Here is a 21815-nt window from a genome sequence, read left to right as displayed (position 1 = left end):
ATGGTAATGTGCAGAGAGGAGGGACAGACTCCAGGAACCCTTGGCACAATGGGACAAGTTTCTCCTCAGGACTGATCACTGCTGATTTCTCCCCTATCTGGAGAGGCGCATGTTCAACCAGATTGCAGAAGGGTTTGCACAGATCAGAGTCTAGGTTTTGTGGAAGAGAAACAAGTTTGGGAGAACTCACGACCACTTGTCAACTGTCTGCCAAGCCTGAGGACCAGAATTCCCAGCCTAGCACCTCAGGGTACTGCCTGGAGGTAGTGGTGGATGACAAAGTTACAGGACCATCCGATGAAGGAGCTGGAGCGAGAACAGATTTGAGACCGTGACTGACATGGAAGAAAGGATAGAGAAGTCAGGAAAGGTGGACTAAGGAAGCCCAGTTTTGAAGGAGGACAGGACAGGATGTGGGTCAAAGAAGTCCACGTGGAAGGTCAATCTGCGGAGAGAGGAACTGGGTTTGGAGATAAGATCCAAACAGAGGAAAGGGATAGAGGGGATGTAAGCAGGGTCACTCCCCCCAAAAGAGAAAGTTTGTATAATGAGGATAAATTTTTAAAAACGGGGAGATGGGACCATGGAAAGGCGAATCAGGGGCAGATGGTTATCAGCAAAGGTAAAATGGCTGAGGAGAAAGGAAGAGTTCACTGGTTTGGGTTTTCTGGTGGTGGACTGGGCTTAGTGGTGAAAGGCTGGATTCTGAACAGCACCTTTACTTGGGTTTCTTTACTCAGCCTCACCTGCCGCCTCAGCCATCCTGCCAGAAGAAGCAAATGGGTGACCCCTGGATTCAAAGAAGATGAATAGATCTGCCAGAGTTTTCTGACTTGACCCAGAGTGTAGAACCCAGGATTCAGACTGTCTTCTGTCCAGAAAAGAAAAGAGGTGTCATCTTCAGATTCAGAAGTGGAGGTGGAAATTGTCAGGGTTTTGACTTGACCTGGAAGGTAGGACTCCCAGCCTTCATACTGTCCTCTGTCCAAAAGAGGAAAGAGGAGTCGTCATCTGATTCTGAGGAGGAGGTGGAAGTGGAGTTGTCAGTTTTGTGACTCCACTGAAGGGGTAGATCCCAGTCTTCAGAACCAGTCCTCTATCCTGAAGTGGAAAGAGAAGCAGTCATCAGATCCAGAGAAGCTGGAAGTGGATCTGTCCAAGTTTTCTGACTCCATACAGAGGGTAGAACTTGGGCTTCAACTTCAGTGCTCTGGCCAGAAGAAGAGGACGTGGTCATCAGATTCTGAGGAGGATCTAGAGGATCTGGACCTTGAGCCTAAGCACCTCTGGGTTGTGGAGACACTGTGGGCTGAAGACGAAGCTGAAGAGACAGCGTGTGTACTCAGTGCTACCAGAGCACCGTGAGGTCTTCACCAGGCTGATAGGCAGGGAGACCTCAGTTAGTTCCTTCCAGTGCTTTTTACACTAAACAAGAGCAGGCATATGGGGAGACAGTTGGGGGTTAGGGTAGGGATCAGGCACCTGGGCTCCTGGGTCATGATGCTGATATGTGAGTGATGTTTGTGTCATGGTTAATTCTGATGAAATAACTGGCAGGGACCACAGTGTGAATTAACTCCAGAGTGCTATTTTCTAGCTGTGCTCTGCTCTACAGCAGAATCACCTCAAGTCCTTGCTATGAAGCAGAATTCTGGGCCTGACCTTGGGTGTATGAAATGATTTTTGGAGTAGGGGTCAATAAAGTCTGAGGATCAGAACCAAAAATGAGAGCTGGGGTTGTGGCTGAGTGATAGAGCACTCGCCTGGCATTTGTGAGGTACTGGGTTTGATCCTCAGCACCACATAAAAATAAAATAAACATACTGTGTCCATCTACAACTAAAAAAAAAAGGAACTGAAAATGATGGTTCAGGGTGTCAAGAATAAAGGTTGAGATAAAATTGGGATTCTAAATTGGTCTAAGCTCTAGTTAGAACTTACTCACCTTCATGTCTGAGAATTGCATCCATGAAGTCAAACAACCTCTCCTCTTTCTTCCAGATCATTGGGTGAGGAATGTGGTGCATTTTCAGCAGGATATCTCAGGGGACACTGAGAGAGTCATGAGGAAGAGGGGCCTCTTGGACAGATAATCCAGGATCACCCAGAGCCACATAGTTACTGTATCATGCTCATGGGAGCTGGGGGTACACGAGTCCATGAAGGAATGATGAGAAACCAGGGTTCTTTCTCGTTCCATTCATTCCTCAGACATCCCTAAATTTTAGTGTCCTGAATTCAGCTTTTCCCCTGTGGTATTGATATCAAGGTCCTTTTTTATATATATTTAGGTGCCACGGTATTGGACCATTTGAAGGTGTCATGTAGTGACTAAGAATGAAATGGAATTACTTTCAAAACATTTGAACCAGAGGACTAGCGTAGATAATTTTACTACATATCATGAATTTCATTGGTTTATTTTGAACAAGATGGCCATAAAATTATTACTGTCTTTTAATAGTCTTGAGATAGTTGTTATTTTGAAAACATGCTGTTCCTAATAAATTTTCTAATGGGTGTTAAGAGTTTATTTATAGGTACATAGATATTTTCACTTTTAAGAGAGGTTTTCATCTTTTCAGCTATCATACTTACGTATCTACTATGTTTCCAGATCAGTGGTAATACCCCAAATTCTGAACAATATAAATGTTAAAGTTTAGTCCTCATTATTGAGTTGTGAACATTGAGCTGCCATTCTTTAATGTGCCTTGACCCTTGACACATCTGTCATTTTAAGTTTTTTTTTTAAGAGAGAGAGAGGCAGAGAGAGAGAGAGAGAGAAAATTTTTAAATATTTATTTATTTTAGCTTTCGGCAGACACAATATCTTTGTTTGTATGTGTTGCTGAGGATCGAACCTGGGCTGCACGCATGCCAGGCGAGCATGCTACCACTTGAGCCATATCCCCAGCCCATACATCTGTCATTTTAAAGAGGGTGTAGGGGCTGGAGCTGCAGCTCAGTGGTAGAGCACCTGCCTTGCATGTGTGAGGCCCTGGGTTTGATCCTCAGCACCACATAAAAATGAATAAATAAAGATATTGTGTCCATCTACAACTAAATAAATATATATATATATATTTTTTTTTTAAAAAAAGAGAGTGTGTGTTTTAACGGTTCATGTGCTGGGCTGGAGATATAGCTCAGTTGGTAGAGCGCTTGCCTTGCATGCACAAGGCTTTGGGTTCAATCCCCAGCACCACCCCCCCCCAAAAAAAAAGTTCATGTGGTATGTGCTTTGAAAGAACATAACATATTTCTTGGGGAAAATTAGTAAAGTTGAATGTCTTTGCACTTTTATGATGTATGGGATCATGTCAGTCTAGACTGCTTCTTTGCTGTCAAATGACACTGTTATATCACAGGGTTCCAGGTAATTGACCAAATTTATTTCTTGTGGAAAAAAAAATCTTCAAGTGCTTTTCATGTTGGAAAACAACAGAGAAGGTGGCAGATCTTAAGCTGGAGATTGAAAGCAGGAAACATAGGAAGGCAAATCAGGAGGAGTACAAAGAAGAAAGAAAATTCTTTTTTTAAAAAATATTTTATTTACATTTTAGTTTTCGGCAGACACAACATCTTTGTTTGTATGTGGTGTTGAGGATTGAACCCGGGCCGCACCCATGCCAGGGGAGAGCGCTGCCACTTGAGCCACATCCCCAGCCCCAAGAATGAAAATTCTAAGGGAACTGTGTAAAAATCCTAAATCTGAAATCAAGGAGAAGTGTCTCGCAGGAGGATGCCTTCCTGGTAATGGTCCAAGGAGGGGGACACACAGGGGAAGATAGAGTTTGTTAGTTGAGTCATTATTAGAGTCTTTTCCACAACCTCTAATTCCAGTTTTACATAACAGAAGGTTGTGAGGAAATAGAAACACACGAAGGAAAATGAAGGGAATGGAGCAGGTTCTAAGAAGAATGAGGTGAGAGGAAGAACTAACGCTCTAAACAGATAGGCACGGAGAGGAAAGAGATACTAGTGCAGTCACAACAACTGTAGAAAGGCATCTTGGGAGATGGGAGCACCAGGGAATGTGGGAGCAGTTGGGGAAAGAAGCAGGTGAAGCAACGTATCATCCAGAAGTAAAACAACGCTAAAGAGAGGTGGCAACAGAGCCAGCGATGAGATGTGAATGGGTTAGAGAGAGAGAAAAAACAATGCTGAGGGGCTGGAAAGGATGACATTTGGAGCTTAAAACTAGATGGATACATTAAAGAGGGGGGTGGAGGTTGAGGGAGTGGAGCAATTGAGAGGGAAAAGTTGCATGAAGAGAGAAGCCAATGAAAACAGCCACTGTTGTTGGGTGTGGTGACGCAAGCTTGTAATCACAGTGGTTTGGAAGTCTGAGGCACTAGGATTGGAAGTTCAAGGACAGCGTCAGCAACTACTGAGTCCTTGTCTTAAAAAGTAAAGAGGGCTAGGGGTATGACTCAGTGGCAGAGCACCTCTGGGTTCAGTGTCTAATAAGAACAACCAGCAACAACAATAAACCAGATGGACACTATGCAAAGCAATTCTGATGCCGATAAACTGCACTGAGGTGAAGTGCTACAGATTGAGGCCACAGGCCTCACTATACTGCCCACACTTCAGACACTAGCTGCAACCTCTGGGTTTCCCAGACCACTCATGCCATCCCAGAACTGTCCTCAAGTCCAGGCTGACATGTCCCGGATCTCAAGTTCAGCATGCCTGAAATCCAATTGCTATCACTCTGCAGTATTGACCACATCACCAAAGTAATAAGCAAGCCAGGTGACACATGTTCTACTTATATATTTCATTTCAGGAAAGTCCACAGCCTGCTACAAGAGGTATCAGCAATAGCATGACTTGGTTGTTCCCAATTTCCAGCAGGCAACCCTGAATTTCTTTTCTCCACATTAACACATTCCAGGAAAGGAGAAACACCATCCTGAGAAGGGACAGCTAGCTCACCTGGAAACTGATTTTTAATGTGCATCTTCTGAATTCACAAAAACTCCCACCAGCACTATAATTGCTTCCTTTTAGTATCATCACCTCTACAATAAGATGATGATGGTCCCAATCACATACTGTACCATCAGCAGGAAGCAGGGGCTCCGTGGAAAGCACTTAATGCAGTTTTGTGAATACCACACTTATCAGTGGTGTCTATTCCTGGCTTATCACTTTCCAAATTAGTACAGCAAATAAAACACAAGTAAGTCAAAGATTTTCCTTCTCCCCAGGCGGGCTCATCTCCAATCTTATTCCTCCCATCAAAACAAAACAATCCTCTTTTGACCTTAACTCCCTCCACATCTACTGACTAATTCTTCTTTTCCCATTGGGTCAACATTTATTTAAAAAATTTGTACCCAGATGAAATCCAATTCTTTCACTCTCTTTTAAACCCCTCCAGATCCAGCTAAACAAATCCTCAAGGAGTCCCAGGACTGAATCCCATGGCCTGTTCTGTCCTTGGGCTTGACTATGAACAGTTGATACAGTTCCTCCTCCAACCCCCAGATCTTTTAATTTCCTTAGCTCCTGAAACTTCATGCCTCTGGTCCTCATTCTGGCCTCACTACCAGCCCCACCCAGTCCTACCTTCTGTAGCACTTGGCACATGAAAGAGTCCTGGGCTCACCCCCTTACCCAACACAGCTTTCCATGCTGACTTCCAGTGCAGGCTGTCCACTGAAGTTCCAACACAAGCCCTGCCCTCTTGCTATCTCTGCTTTACTTCATGCTAACAGCGCCAATTCAAAATGGCTAAAACCCAATTCTGGCTTTTTCTTAAATTTGATTTTTCACCATCTCCCACTCCCAGTTTAATTATAACCTAGTTTTCTTGGTCACTCAGGGAGCCTCTGAAGAGCTTTCCACATGGGGGCAGCATGATCAAATTATGGTTTTAGGAGAAATACTCAAGGCAGAAAATGCACTTGAGCCAGTGAAGGAAAGAAGTAGTAGAGAATGGGAGTTTCTGCAAGAGTCCAAAGAAACAAAAACAACCCCCAAAACTATAATAATTGTAACAAGGAGAGAGAGTAAGAGGAAAGGATAACTTTGAATAGAACACCAGCAAACTTTAGCAACTGCCTGTGACAACAGCAAATGGAAGAGCTTAGAAGGATCCCACTTTTCTGGACAGGCTCATAGGCTGCCTCAATGAACAAATAGGGGCAAGAGCAGAAGGCATAGACAGACCAACAAAAATGATTTGGGATCTATTGTATTTATTAGCTTGAGGTGTCCTCTGGACATACCCCAGGGAGAGGCTCAGTACCTGGCTGGACAGAGGCATCTGATCCCCGTGGGGGATTGACATAGACTTGGGGTTAAAAGCACAGGACAGTGAGATCAGACAGGAGTAAGGTGGGTCGTGAGCTAACGGCAGAACTCCTCAGATTCACAAAGAGGGCAACAAGACAAATGTGGGACAGAAAATTACAGGGGAGACTGCAGAGTGTCTAAGACAATGATGGGCAATTAGGGTGTGCATGTTAGAAATACCCAGTGTACATTAGGTCACGGGCAATCTTCACTAGAACAGGATGAGGGAAGTGGTAGGCACAGAATGGAGACCGTGGGAGGCAAGATAAAATGGGAATGGGAAATGAGGACCCCTCTGCCAGGGATTTCTACTGCACTGTCTGCTGTGCAAGCCAGACCAACCTGCAGAAAGAACTTCTTAGACTCACTTAAGAGAGGCCATTCCTCCAGCAGATCCAGGCCTTATCCTTGCACAGAGCAACAAAATCAATATTTTAGTCACCACAAAGATCATGGGTGCTGAGTCCTTCCTGGGCATTATGCTGTCTACCCAGAGGACAGACAAGTAAGGTTATCAGTGGCAGTGGCTTGTTGGTTGTTATTTAGGAAGGCGATTCCTAATCACATCAAAGAAATATTTAAAATCCAAAAGAAAGGAACATTCTCACTTACGGTCAAGTCAAGGAATGTATAATATTAATAATTACTTGCTCTGAATGCCAAAAAATAGGAGACACACATGTACTCTGGTTTTAGGGATGCTTTAAGGATCATGCTGTCTACACACATGAACAGGACAAAGTCATTGGTTGTTGATCACTATACTGTTTTGAACATATTTTAGACTATTTATTTGCCTCCTAAGGAATACTGTAAGCAAAAGTAGAGAATAAACACATGAATAGAAAAACTCACCAGGGATTTACTCTTTCTCTGCTGCTCTTGGAAAACATGGAAGATGTGGAAGCAGGTGCAGACCTGGGGATTGAAAATGCAAGCAGTGTGGTTATGAGTCATCTGGCCTGCCGTGGCAGGGATCTACTGCATAAAAACCTACCCAGAAACCTCCCAGGACACCTCCTGGGAGGCTGTCCCATTAGGTCTTCCCCACCCACATGTCTGTATCGGTAAACAAGTGGGTGTGAGTCTCATGGTGAATGAACTTCAAATCCAAATGAAAACATCTGCCATCATTTAAATGTCAGCTAAAAAAGGAATTCTGCTCTACAGCACTCATCTGTTTTCTAATTATAGAAACTTTGGCTCTGGTGAAAGGAGTATTTTTAAAAATATTTCTTTTAGTTGTAGATAGACAAAATGCCTTTATTTTGTTTATTTATTTTTATGTGGTGCTGAGGATCGAACCCAGTGCCTCATACTTAGGAGGCAAGCAGCTCTGCCACTGAGCCACAGTCCCAGCCAGAAAGGGGTATTTTATTAAGAAACTTACTGTGACTTAAATGTAATACAGGGGAAGGCATGCTGGCCCGAAAGTGCCCACAAACCAACCGGAGACCTTGGAGAACCACTCCCATCTCAGACCCAACGTCTTCCTCCCTCAAAGGAGGCAGAAAGAGACTTTTCCTTCACTAAGCTGCATGACTCTGCAAGGACAGGCCTCAGCGGGAGTCAGTCAAAGAACTGAGGTGCAGATGGAGGCTGTCGCACACTGGGGGACACTGGAGCTCCGGAGGAAGAAGGGAGAAGGAGCAAGAACGGAGGAGAGAGGCAGAAGTCTCACGGAGGACAGGAGGACAGTGTCCCCTCCTCCCCAGCACACGGTGGCCTTACAGATGTACCCACGGAGCACCTAAGGCAGCGCAGCTCGTCCTGCCAGCAACCCGACCCCATCCTGAAGCCAGTAAACCCTGTCCTGCTTCACGCCATAACGTCCCGCCACGCGGTTCCTGCACCCACTACCTGCACCCGCTGGGATTGCGCAGCTATGGCCCTTCAGGGGTCAGGGATGACAGGGGCGAAGGTTTCTGCCGCCGGTCGGTCGTTGCTGCTCTGGACGGATCTGGGTGCAGATGATTCCGAGGGCCGTTACGAGTCCAGAGGAGAACTAGCGGTTCCTGGGGCCGTTATTGCTCCCGAGGGGGCCGAGGGTGGACGCTAACAGATGCCACTGCTGCTCCCAGGCCTCAGACCTCCCCTCGCCAAACAGGTGTGCTCCAAGGGCCCAGGCCGCGCCTCCCTCCAGGTCCCAGATCCTCCTGCTCAACTCAGCATCCTGAGTCATGCCGGCTGCCTAGGGAACCAGCCCTGCCGCCCTCCGCCCAGGCTCCATTCCTTATATTGTGGTTTTGTTTTTTGTTTTTACTGAGCTCTTACATGACTTATCTGGTGTTACCATCCGAAATAAATATTTCATTAAATACAGAATGAATTGTCTCTCTTACAAATTGACCTTTTGAACATCCCATGTTGAGGTTTGTTTTTCATTGGGCAGCAAAAGCTCTATAGGACAGCAAACATTTCACTCAACAATCTGTCAAACTTTATGTATTTTGTGGAAAAAATATAATTCTGGATTCCAGATTTTGTCATTTTATTGATTTGTGATATTGTTTTGATTTATGTAAAAATATGTGAATCGAAAGTATATGACTTTGGGGCTGGGGCTGGGGCTTAGTGATAGAGTGGGTGCCTAGCATGTAGGGGGCACTGAGTTCAATCCTCAGCACCACATAGAAACAAGTAAATAAACAGAGGTATTGTGTCCATCTAAAACTGAAAAAAAATTTTAAATGTTTATGACTTAGTTTTTATGTGATGCATCATCAATATAAAAGTGTTGAACACTAACAGTGCTTACCACAAGGAGAATGTAGTATTTTTGTTTCCTGCATTAAAATGTCTGGAGGAAGGGAGCCAGATGCGTTGTATGTTCATTTAGTGTGGGTCATAATGTCTTTATAAATTGGCAGTATAATTGCATAGTTTAACCCTCATTTTATTTTCCCCTCTTGCTTCATGGTTTTTGCTTTGTGTAGCAGTCTGTCTTCCCAGCATCCTAGTCTTGGTTTAGTGGCTGTGGTCTGTCTCCTCTTCCTTCTGAGTGTGAAGGAAAGGTGGGAATCCAGCGGCAGTAGGTCCAGCAGACTTTGCTGCCCAGACTGAGGAGCGGGTGGGCTGAGTGGGGCTCATACCTGTCTTTGCACATGTAAATCAGACAAGCTGGGGTCACTCACCACAGAGCACCATGCACGGAACAAGAACTGGAACCTCAGCATGTCAAGCCACCTGTAGTCATTATTCCCATGTAAAAATAAAATTGTCTAAGAAGTCAAAACCATTTCATGGTGAGCCAGAATGACATCTAATTAAAGGAGGGTGCCCGAGCTGGAGTGCAGGACTCGGCCAAGTCCTCCTGTGTTAGAAACAAAGGCCTTGCCTGTGTGACTTCCCTTATGAAGCCCTGTTTCAGTTATTTTCATTTCTTTTCTTTTTTTTTCCAGTAAACATTTCTTTAATCTTTAGATTTCTTTTTATAAGAACCCAGTTCAACACGTCTGTAATTCAACAATATAAAGAGAACACAAATAGCAAAAAAGCCACCTTTGCTTCCTCTTAATATATCCCTTATTAGCTTGAGGTAGGGCTTATTTCTCTGAAGATTCTTTTATTGAGTTGCTGTCAAAATGGAACTGAATTCCTATGTAGAGCAGCGGCATACCTAAGTGAAACATTAGAAAATAAATAGGGAATTCAGACTTTAAAAACTAGATAATTGAATCATGTGATAGCAAAGTTATGGTCTTATCCAGGAAAGCTACTTGGAAAAGGTAAATTTTAAAGGGTAACATCCTATGAATTGTCACTTACAAATGGAATATAAGCAAAGGTACCAGTGAACAAGCAAAGTACAACTGCCTCTGTCCCATAAGTAGACTTGAGTGTGGTGAGGCATAAATAAAGTCTCCAATGAATGGTATCGATTTTGCTGTGAGAAAGAAGGATGAGGGCTGGAGTTGTAGCTCAATGGCAGAGCACTTGCCTCGCAAGTGTGAGGCACTGGGTGTGACCCTAGTACCACTTAAAAACAAAGACATTGAGTCCATATACACCTAAAATTTTAAAAAAAAGAAAGAAAGAAGGATGAGTATACTGTGTAATTGGTCTAGCACCTATGGAGGATGTGACATCTACATAAGTAAATTTCCCACATAAAATTGAAGTTGCCTTGTGCAAGGCCCTGGATTTGATCCCCAACACTAACAAAAACATTGGTGTTGCAATGGGCAAAAGGTGTGATTATGCAGTCGAAGGGGAGAAATAAAGAATGTCCACACGCTTCTGCACTTTTCAATGCTTTATTCACTCAAATCACTCAATACAATTTCACTCTATAAGTTCTTAATCAAGAAAATGACAATCCTTAATTCTCGACACTGCAATAGACATAACAATTCACAGCAAACAATTCTGTGGATTAATTAATTCTAAGCACTGCAGCACACTTAATCATGACAGGCTAATGACAGACATCCCTCTGCATGCTAAGTTCAAGTGTCAGATCAAAAGGCTTTAAGTCCAGCAGATGCACACTCGCTCAGACAGCGGTGATCAGGTCAGGTGATCAGGCTTTTCCTGGGGTGGAGCTGACAGCCGCTGAGGAGGTGGTCCTAGGAAGAAGTTGCAGCTCTCACCAGAGTCAAAGATGTGGCTGTAGAGTTTGAGAGTGGTGAGGAAGATGCAGAGGGTCAGCAACTGACGACAAGTGATGGGCTGTCAGTCCAGGTCATTATCAGGCACTCCAGCTTGTGTGCATCAGTATTGGCTGGCTGAATGTTCATTTGCTCTATTATTTATACTAAATTTGGGAGCTTTTGACCCCCCTTTCGATCCTTATCAGCTGCCACTGGATTTCTCAGTAACATCATTTTACCCTGGGGTTAAAGCATCTCACCTGGTGGTCTCCACCCTGATATTTTTACCTTTCCCTATTATCAGGTGAGGACAGCCTGCCAGAGGCTTCACTCTGAGTTTATCAGGGTGAGGGGAAGTGACTTGCTTGTGTCTGAGGGCCACACTGGAGGGCTTTATTAGGCATGCATGGTGAGACTGCAGGTTTCAAACTGGAGTTTTTAAAATGGAGTTGCTTAGGCTCAGGCCTAAGGCCATTCTCACCGTTGGCTATTTTAACTTTAATTAAAATAGCCACAGACTTGTATATTTCTACCAGCCTCTGTAACTGTTTTGCCTTTTCTCCATTTGAGTGATAAAAAAAAAAGAAAAAAAAAAAGAATGAAGGTCCTGTGCTTTAGGAAATGCACCAGTAATCAGAAGGCCAATGGAGGAATATAGGCTTATTAGCCCCTAGGAGGCTCTGGGCAGGGGTGTGGACTGGGCTCATAAGCATGTGGTGCTGCTGCAGCTTGTCCCCGCAGGAGGATCATGGCCCCTTAGCAATGCCCGGCAAGCTCCTGTCCCTTACCCTGCCCCTACTTTTGCTTCTTGAAGAAAGATTATCAGGTAATTATTGGTTTTCATTGAGATGTTCATGTATGTGTGTGTGTGTGTGTGTGTGTGTGTGTGTGTGTGTGTGTGTTTCTTTTTTTGTAATGCTGGGGATGGAACCCAGGGCCTTGCCCACACTAAGCAAGTGCTCTACCACTGATTTACAGTCCCAATCCATGTGTGTGTGAAATGATGACTCACAGGCACCAATCCACTCCTGTCCAGTTCAGTCAGAGAGTTTGAATCAAGTTTCCTGCTGCCTCATACCCTGGCCAAGAGAGCAGGTAGAGAAATATTTTTGATAGAAACCACAGTGCCTTATGGGAACTCTAAATAAGAAAAGCATGAGCTTTGGGGTCAGACTTCCTGGACAAGGAATTTAATATGAGCCTTGTTCGGGGCTGGGATTGTGGCTCAGCGGCAGAGCACTCGCCTAGCACGTGCGGGACCTGGGTTCGATCCTCAGCACCACATAAAAAAATAAAGCATTGTGTTGTGTCCATCTACACCTAAAAAATAAATATTTAAAAAAAAATATGAGCCTTGTTCCCCTGATTCATGGAAAAACTGCTGCCCTAGGATTTCTGTGAGGTTTAAAGGTGCCATTGTTGATGAAGCTCACAGAACCGAGCTTGGCACACATTAATCACCTCCAGGGCCCCCTTTCTCTCTTGTTCATTGGAGACAGCGCCCCTGAAAGGAGCCCCTCCTGTCCACGTGATGACACTCATTTGTTCTGCTCAGAATCCTTGTTAGAGAGGCATAGGTGAGGAGGAATTGGTCTTAGGTGCCTTCCCAAATGGCTCTTCAGGTTAAATGCTGATTGAATGGGCTTCAAGAAGAATCTTCATGAGATTTTTCCCTCTAGCAGTCTGAGGTGGAATTTCCCAGGGATCATAACTGCCGGGGTCCTGCCCTAGCGGGGTCCAGGGAGTCCTGAAGGATGAGTGGCGTCGTCGAAAAGGTGAGACAGGAGTCGTTCCGTTGGAGCAATCTCCAGAGAGAGAGCTAATGCAGCTTTCTCTGGGTCATCTTTTATTACAATTTTTCTCATCATTATAGATTCAGAATATGTCATTGATTATATAATTTAAAACTTTGCCAAGACATGACATTTCCTTGACCATGATTGGGGGTACAAACAATGTAACATTCATTTACATTTTTCCAGGATATGACCTTCAGTTATGTAATTATTAAAAGTACAGAATCATTAATAAAATACGTCACTAATTTACATTTTTCAGATTTTCCCAAGATTTACTATTTTTCCCAAGATATGTTATTTTCTTTTTTTTTTTAAGAGAGAGTGAGAGAGGGGGGGGAGAGAGAGAGAGAGAGAGAGAGAGAGAGAGAGAGGGAATTTTTTTTTAATATTTATTTTTTTAGTTCTCGGGGGACACAACATCTTTGTTGGTATGTGGTGCTGAGGATCGAACCCGGATCGCAGGCACGCCAGGCGAGCGCGCTACTGCTTGAGCCACATCCCCAGCCCCTGTTATTTTCTTATTAACTAATGCCAAACTACGTAACCAGACTCTAAGTCTCCTAACCAATCATTAACCTAAAGTACACTTGCACTTTATTTCTAATCTAAAATTCCCATCTAAAAAAGTCCCTTTAAATCTTATATTTAAAATAGCCTAAAGTTTATGAATCATTCTTAAAACATATCAGAAACCTATACAACTAAAAACTTAAGAATTTCTAAACTTAAGAATCTAAATAAAATAATATTTCTAACATTATTCTAAAACTGTGTCTTATAAAGCTATTTTAATTAATTCCTAAATTTATTCTCATAAGACTGGTTGAGCTGCTTTCTCAAAGAGTTTCTTTGTTTCTCAGTCAAGGTGCACTAGTTCTCATATCTTTATAATCTTTCTCAATAGAAAGTAAGTTCTAAAAATCAATCCACTTTCCACCAATATTAACTATGCTCATCATATATCCCTATGTAAAGTAAGAAAGGGTTTATAAAAAGAGAAGAATATATCTTTATATGTTTTAGCTTTCCTAAGTGTATAATATAACTTTCCTTAATCAAAAATGAAACTGCATGTGGTGAACTTTGTGAAATAAGCATACTGATTAGGTTTTCTAAGAGGCTGGAAATATAGGCTTGGGTTCTAGTTGATATAATCAATGTGGTGCCTAAAATTCTCATGACCTTTCAAAGGATGATTGTTGTCCGTTATCAGGTTTGTCCACAATGTACTGAGATAGAAGAACAGCCTTCTACTTTGTCCTTGATATGCTGAGGAGTAGTAGAACAGCCTTCAAGGCATGAACTACATGTTATGTTCTAGCCATCTGAAATTTAATTTTTTTGGCATTTAACATACTCATGCCTCCTGTCAGAAACATAAGCATGAAAATGAAAAGTCCCAATTACATAAAAAAGGGTCTCATGGTTTCCGTTTCCCACCAACCAGCGTGGCTTTGCCAGCATTCAACCTCACTGTGAACCTGTCAAGACAGTGGGAGAGCGGCTTTGCCAACACTTTTTCTCACTGTGACCCTGTCAAGACAGTGAGTGGGGGATCGCCTTCACCACATAACTCTGTCTAAGATGGGTTCCCCCACCTGTCTGGGGTTACCCTTTTACAGTGTGAACTATATTTTTTATTTTCTTCTTTAAATATTGGAGATTGAACCCCTGTTTTATCACTGAGGTGAAAAAAATCTCTGATTTACTATTCCCATCCCATTTTTAAAGTTTTAATTTTGAGACAGGGTCTCACTAAATTGCTGAGGCTGGCCTCAAACTTGAGAACCTACTGCTTCAGCTCCCCAATAACTGGGATTATAGATGCACACCAGCATGCCTGGTTACAGTGTGCAATCTTGCTGTAGGTTATTTAGGTGTTTCTCCTGCAGGTTTGAAGTAATGCCTGCTTTTAAACCCACAGTTTAAAAGTAAGTTGCTACATAGCACTAATCCTTTTAAATGACAGAACAAGGATACACTTTTATTGTACTGTTGGTCAGCTTTTCATTGCTGTTACACAAATCCCCGACAAGCACAATTTAGTCGAGGAAAACTTTATTTGGGGTTCACGATTTCAGAGGACTTAGTCCATGGTCTCCTGAGCCCATGACTCTGGGCCCACGTGAGGCACCATGGCAGTAGGGCCTGGTGCTCAGTACATGGCAGCCAGGAAGCAGGGAGAGTGGGCTAAGGCGACAGGGAAAAAAATATCAAACCCAAAGGCAGGTGACCCCAGTGACCTATTTTCTCTAGCCACACCTCATCTGCCTACACCTAACACTGAGTACAGTAGTCCTTTCAAATTATTAATTCACTGATTAGATTGCAGCTCTCACAATCTACCTGTGAACATTGTTCACCTGAGCTCATTGTTAATGAGCTTTTGGGGGACATCTCATATTCAAGCCATAAGAGACATTGAAATACAGCACTCCAAATCTCTGTTCTACTTTGACCTTGGGCACTTAAGCAGTGAAAGTCTTTAGTCATCCTCAACACTACACTTTTAACTGTTGCCAGAATAGAAAGAAAAGATAAAACCTATTTACTCACTCTATAAGGTTTCTACGACAATGTGGGTTTGTCATAAGGAAATTGATGTGCCCTGAAACTAACAATGTGACTTATTTCCTCCATGGTCTAAGACCTGAAGATCTCAGGACTTTAAAGAATTCTCAGAAAAACAACTCTCCAAATTCCTGAACAATCACCTGGCCAAATTGGTAGACAAGAGTGGCAAATTCTAAGTGCAAAGATATTCATGCACACAGGATAATTCTACTATATATTTTAAGATTAAAATACATTCTCACAAAAATACCAAAATGATAAACCATGTATAGAATAACTGCCTCTAATCCAGAAGGGTTTTTAGAAGAAAATTAAAATGTAGGGCTGGGGCTGTAGCTCAGTGGCAGAGCACTTGCTTGCCTAGCATGTGTGAGGCACAGATCCTCAACACCACATTAAAAAAAAATAAAATAACATAACAAAGGCATTTGTCCATCTTCACTAACAAAAGAATTTTTTTAAGTATTAAAATGTAGAATAAGATGAACAAACACACTGATAGGGACATGCTCTAAAGATAGGACAAAAATCGAGCCCACATAGCCCAGCAAAGATGTGGAGAATCTGTAACTCCCTTCACATCACTGGTGGGAGTGGAAAATGGTGGAAAACAGTTTGTTGGCTCCTTGACCAAGTAAACACAGACTCCCCGGTATGAACCAGCAATTCCATTCAGTGTATATTCCCAAAGAACTGAAATCAAGTACCCCAACAAGGATCCATACACACATGCTCACAGCTGCGTGATTCACCATAGCCAAAGAGGGAAAACCACTCCAATGTCTATCAGTAGATGAATGGGCAAACAAAATGGGTTTTATCCTTATGAAGGAATATTATCAGTTAAAGAAGGAATGAAATGCTGGATGTGCTGATGTATAGATGTAAATATACAGCCATTGTGCATTCATTGTCTGTCAGTCACAAATTCACCCTCTTTTCTTGCTCTGTGATCATGGACCTGGTCCTTGTAAATCTCACTCCTTTGTCATCCTAACTGGTAAACCTTGTCTGGAGGGGATTCTGGGAGAGAGATGGAGCTTGATTTCACACTTAGTCCCCTCTTTTGTTAGACAAGGAAACTGTACTCAGAAAGTTGTCCCAGTCGTATAGCAATAAGTGACAACTGGAGATAAAGCATGGGTCTCCTGCTGGTGCCCCCAAATTCACCTGCTCTGTAGTTTTTTCCCAATTCGACCCCTGTCCACTCCCTCACAGATGAGAGCATACAGCTGGAAACCCTCATTTTGCAGAGCCTGGTTTTCTTTTCCATTCTAAGTGGATTATTTCAGTATTTTGCCACAAAAGACTGACCAATACATTAGGTTATGCCATGGAAACATCTCAGTGACTTCAAATGAGAAAGGTATTGTCCTGCACACTGTATGTCCTCAGTGGATGTGCAGGCAGCCTGTCATTGGGTCCTGGAGGCACACAGGCTGGTGAAATGGCCGCCATCTCCAAGCTGGGTAGTGGTTACACCAGAGAGAAAAGAGGGCTTTCTGTGCATCTCATATTAGAAACACTCTGCACTAAAGCTAAGAAAGATGTTATTGACTCTATAGCTGGGAAATATAGACTGCTAGAGCACAGAGAGGGGTGGAGCATACTTGGTGGAGAGTTTGGGATTTCCCCCTATATGCTAGCCCATGCCTTTATAAATACAATCATGTCAGTACTTGAATTTCCCTTGAATTTACCATGATCTAAAACATTAACACAGGGGCTGGGGTTGTGGCTCAGCGGTAGAGCACTTGCCTCGCACGTGCGGGGCCCTGGGTTGGATCTTCAGCACCACATACAAAAATAAACAAGTGAAATAAGGGTGTTGTGTCCAACTACAACTAAAAAATAAATATTAAATAAATAAATAAATAAAATATTAACACAGACTTGAATAAAACTGTCATCATTTTGTAGATAACCACATCCATCCATGTAGTCTGATACCGTGTGCCCTGCCATGGAAATATTACTTACCCAGTACTTTTTTTTTGGGGGGGGGGGCCAGGGATGGAATCCAGGGGCACTTGGCCACTGAGCCACATTCCCATCCCTTTTTTATATTTTTTTTAGAGACAGGATATTGCTCAGTTGTGAGGGCCTCATTTGAGATGATCCATGGACTCCCAGAAAGTGTTGACACTCTGCAAAGACTGTGAACATGCATAGAATTTTCTATGATTTTATGTCTTCATAAGGACTCTTTGAGTCAAGGATACCTAAATGCAATGTGTGTATTCCCAGGGCAGATTTCAGAAAACAGTGGCCAGTGGCATGTAGCCAATTAGATTTGCTAAACTGAGTGTTTCCATTTAACTTTTTCAAGTGATAATTCAGTGTGCGTGGGTTCTTTTGTACATACTGAGCTCCTTCTTGGGAGGTCATGTCATTTCTGCCCTCCCCCTTCTTCCTTGCCATACTCCTTAATCTCCCACTGCACTGAGCTCTGAAATGGAAATGCCCAGAGGTTGGGTATCTAACATGTGTTGTGTTGACAATGGAGAGAAGAACCCGGGTCTAGACAGAAGTGAAAAAGGGGTCAGAGACCCATAGGTTAGTTTGGCAAAGTGGACAGAGTTTGGATCAGTCACAACAGAGACCATCTCCTCTAGAACTCTAGGACAGGTGCACATACCAGTCTGACAGTTGCAGGTGTTTTCCTTCAAACTAGTGGCCAGGTTGGAATGAGTGATGACATCAGAGGCTTCCAACCTTCCTGATTGGAAGGGACAGACTCTGTGAACCACTGGCAGTGCAGTGGGCAACAGTTTGTCCTCAGAACTGTTCCTCACCTGATTTCTCCTGCTTGGAGAAGAGCAAACAGAGTCTTATTCAACCAAATTCTGGAAGAAGGCTTTGCCTTAGTAAGAACCTAGGTTTTGTAGAAGGAAGACAGAGTATGGGAGAACTTATGGCGGATCAACAAATCTCCCAGTCTGGGCAATCGCCTTCCCAGCGGAGCACCTCAGAATCCCACCTGGAAGTGGTGGTAGATGATGAGGTCCCAGGTCCATCAGGTGAGGGAGCTAGAGTGAGAACTGATTTGACATGATGACTGGTAAGGAGGAAGGAAGGGGTAGAGAAGCCAGGAAAGGTAGACTAAGGAGCCCACTTTTGAAGTTTGAAGTTCCTTGCCATGGGACAAGGAAGTCCACATGGATGGAAAATCTGTAGAGAAAGGAGTTGGGTTAGAAGATGAGATATAAGCATAGGAAGTAGGTAGAGGAGATGTAAAAAGGGTCACTCCACCCATGGAAGAAAGTGTCCATAATGAGGAAGAGTTTTGAGGAACAGGAAGAAGGGACACTGGTAAGGAGAATCAGGGGCACATGTTTATCAGCAAAGGGGAGAGGTTGAACAATAGCTCAGAAGAAGGTAACAGTTGAAGGTCTGGGGTGTGGGAGGTGAACTGGGATCAGATGATGAAAGGATGAATTCCAAATTCAGGAGCTTGACTCTGCTTCCTTTACTCAGCTCTGTGGGTAAAACCCTGCCTCCCATGTCGGTCCTCGAGGAAGAGAGAGTGGACCTCAGAATCTGAGGGAGACTCGGAGGATGATCTCCCAGGGATTTTTGATTCTATACTCCGGATAGAATCTGGTCTCCTGCCTGAGACCACTGGCATAAAGAGAAAGAGAGAGTCCTCCACTGAATCTGAGGATGAGCTGGAGGATCTGGAAAGTGAGCTAAATCACCCCTGGGATGTGGAGTCACTGTGTGACCACAAAATAAAACTCAAAAAACGGCGCATGGACTTGGTGCAACCAGAGCACCATGAGGTTTTCAACAGGCTTCTAGGTAGGGAGACACCCAGGTAGCGCCCTCCAATCCTGCTCTTTACACAAAGAGGGAACTTATAGCCTCTGCACTTTTCCAAAGAGCCCTGCTATCCCTGAGATCCCCATTCCTGGAGGACTCAGGACCCATGTACCCTGTGAAACTCTTAGATGATGGATGATTACATTACACCTGAAAAATGACCCTGCTTAGGATCACAGAGCTTGGTTCCAATTGTCCTCACTGATTGCAGACATTGTGGCTGTAATACATTTCATCCTCCCTGAGAGGTGGTTAACAGGACCATGTTCACACTGTTGTAACTATCAAATGAGAAATGACCTAATAACTCTGGTTCTAAGGTTATAAGGGGGGATGATGGGCCCCTACAGTTTACTAGAAGCTCTTACTCATACAGATACCTTTCTGTTACACAAACCCTCACTCAGTTGTTTCCCTGGTGGGGAGTCTCAGGTCCAAGCAACTTTCCCAGGAATGTTCCTGATCTCTTCCTATCCACCTCTATTGGGCAACAATCCCACACCTTCTCCAAGGGAGGTCCTGTTCTCCTCTCTGCTCTCTATCTCCCATTGAAGCCTCTCCTGGTTCCCAACTAACACCAGTGTTCTGCTCACAGAGGATCCTGTTGTCAAAAGATTCCTGGCCTGGGACAAGAACCTGAGGGTGTCTGACAAGGTGAGGTTGTTCTCCACTGGGAAGTGTTACTGATCCAGCACAGCCTGGATGAGGAGGGATTTCTAGCCCCATGGTCCTTCCCTCTGTCTCCACGTAGAGCCAACAAAATGTGCCAAGTCCTGGCTCCTTTGTGGCTTGTCACATCTCCCTTCAGGACCTAGCAGTTTCCTGCAGAGAGGATGGGTGGACCTTGCTTTTTCTTGGGGTGCTTTGGGCTTCAAGCCCAAGTCCACAGTCTTGCATGGCTACCCCCTTTTGCTTGTTGTCACCTGAGGTTCTGGGCTCCTCTCCTCTTTGCTCTCCTTGGGACCCCCCATTCTCCAGCTTACCCAAGACCCTCCTCACCCAGCTCACCTACATGCCTTTCCTCAAAAGGTCCCCTCAGAGCTGATCCTACAGTACACACTAAGCCTCCTCTTCCCCCGACTGCTCAGACTGTCACAGGTCCTTCCCCAAACCAGCAGGTCTCCTTACTTGGCGACCTTCTCTTAGGGGCACTCTTCACCCCAGACTCCCATTCCTCTGTCCCCTCTTTCCTCCTCTTCCAGGATGTGACCTCTCTCTGTGTTCTTCCTCTCTCTCCATCAGTACCTCCTGTCTATGGTCATAGCTTATTTTAGCCGAGCTGGCCTCTTCTCCTGGCAGTACCAGAGAATCCACTTCTTTCTGGCCCTGTGAGTATTTGGTCTCCTTCATCAATCAGGACTCACTACCTGGGAGGGTAGGAGGGGAGCAGAGGGGCACTAACCTTTCTTTGACTTTTAGCCTCTTTGTCCTGTTTGCTCCGTGTACACGAGAATCACAGCACTGTAGTATAGTTTGTTTTTCTTTTCCACACTTCCCTAGTCAAAGCAAACACACATGCTCCCTAAAGGCCAGTTGTTAAAGATTCAAGGAAACCAAGGAAACACAAAGCCCACCTGAGAGGAGTGGAGGAAAGCATGGGCACCTCCTATCCCTGGCAGAGACTGGAGGTGCAGCCACATCTGACTGCTCTTCCTTCCTGTATCTATACCAACATTGCTCTGTTTTCTGCCTCTGGATTTCCAAGACAGATGCCCAATTCCCAGCCTGACACAGGTCCAGTATAGGGTGGTCCCCTCTGGTTCTTCATACAGGAGTCTTCTCACATTTGTGGCTCTTTCTACACACCCCCTGAAAATTCTTCCAAGATGGGTCCAACCACCCCTTAGGCCTCTCCCACAACTGTGTTGCTCAATGCTTTCTAGAAAAAGGCTGGAGTCCTTCAGAAGGTGTGTGTCTGGCAGAGTCCTCTGGACCAAGGTGTGGTCCTCCATAACACTTAATAGGGCTGGTGCAGTCCTGTCTGAAGATGGTCCTCTGGGAGTCCATTTGGGAAGCTGACTCCAAGGGCAGGTCCTTCTTGGTTGTGCCTCTAAAGAGCAACCTGGTTTCTTTCCCCAGCTACCTGGCTAATGACATGGAAGAGGACAACCAGGCTCCTAAACAAGAGATCTTTCGTTTCCTCTATGGGAAGAGCTACGCCCAGCGTCCCCTGTTCCACAAACTGCGCTATCAGTTCATCTGCTCCATGGGCTGGAACACTCGGGTTTCCAAGGAGGAGTGTGAGGAGGTGAGTGGTGCTGTGTGTGCTTGTGGGGGGAGAGGGATGGGCTGACTGGAGAGACAGGAAGGTGGGTGGCTGCAGGTGGGCTCTGGGGAGGAGAAAGCTCAGGAGGGAGGGAAGGACTTCCTGTGCAGTCCTCAGTTTTGCATTCATCCATGTTACTAAGTATTCTTGATGGATCCAAGCAGAAATATTCCTAATGTTAAACCAGTATTCTACTTAAATCAGGGACAATGATAAAGCTTGTCTCTTGATAAAATCAACTTTTCAAATTTGATGGGAAGAGACACCAAAAGGATTCTATCTGTCAAAGCATCTTTATAAATGCTTAATTTAGTTATCTGATACAGGAAAATATATTCGATTTTTATTGAAAAGAAATCTGAAAATATGTCCCACATTTTATATAATATGATCCTGCTAAGTGTCATCCGTGTTAGTAATAACTGAAATAATGTTGTGATATCCATATATAGC

At 44.0% G+C, this 21815-nt stretch overlaps 1 pseudogene across 1 annotated transcript; it reads left to right on the top strand.

Annotated features, from left to right (window-relative positions):
* The first annotated feature begins 606 nt into the window (after positions 1 to 606).
* Positions 607 to 21459, top strand: LOC308652252 (speedy protein E4A-like; annotated as a pseudogene). The gene is made up of 5 exons: positions 607 to 622; positions 1073 to 1361; positions 19692 to 19750; positions 20339 to 20424; positions 21176 to 21459. The product of its transcript is annotated as a speedy protein E4A-like (transcript).
* The last annotated feature ends 356 nt before the right edge of the window (positions 21460 to 21815 follow it).

The sequence above is a fragment of the Spermophilus citellus genome (genome assembly GCF_964194105.1).
Source record: "Spermophilus citellus genome assembly, chromosome: 6".
Taxonomy (NCBI): domain Eukaryota; kingdom Metazoa; phylum Chordata; class Mammalia; order Rodentia; family Sciuridae; genus Spermophilus; species Spermophilus citellus.
Note: the sequence above shows the minus strand (reverse complement) of the source record. Positions and strands in the feature narration are given on the sequence as shown.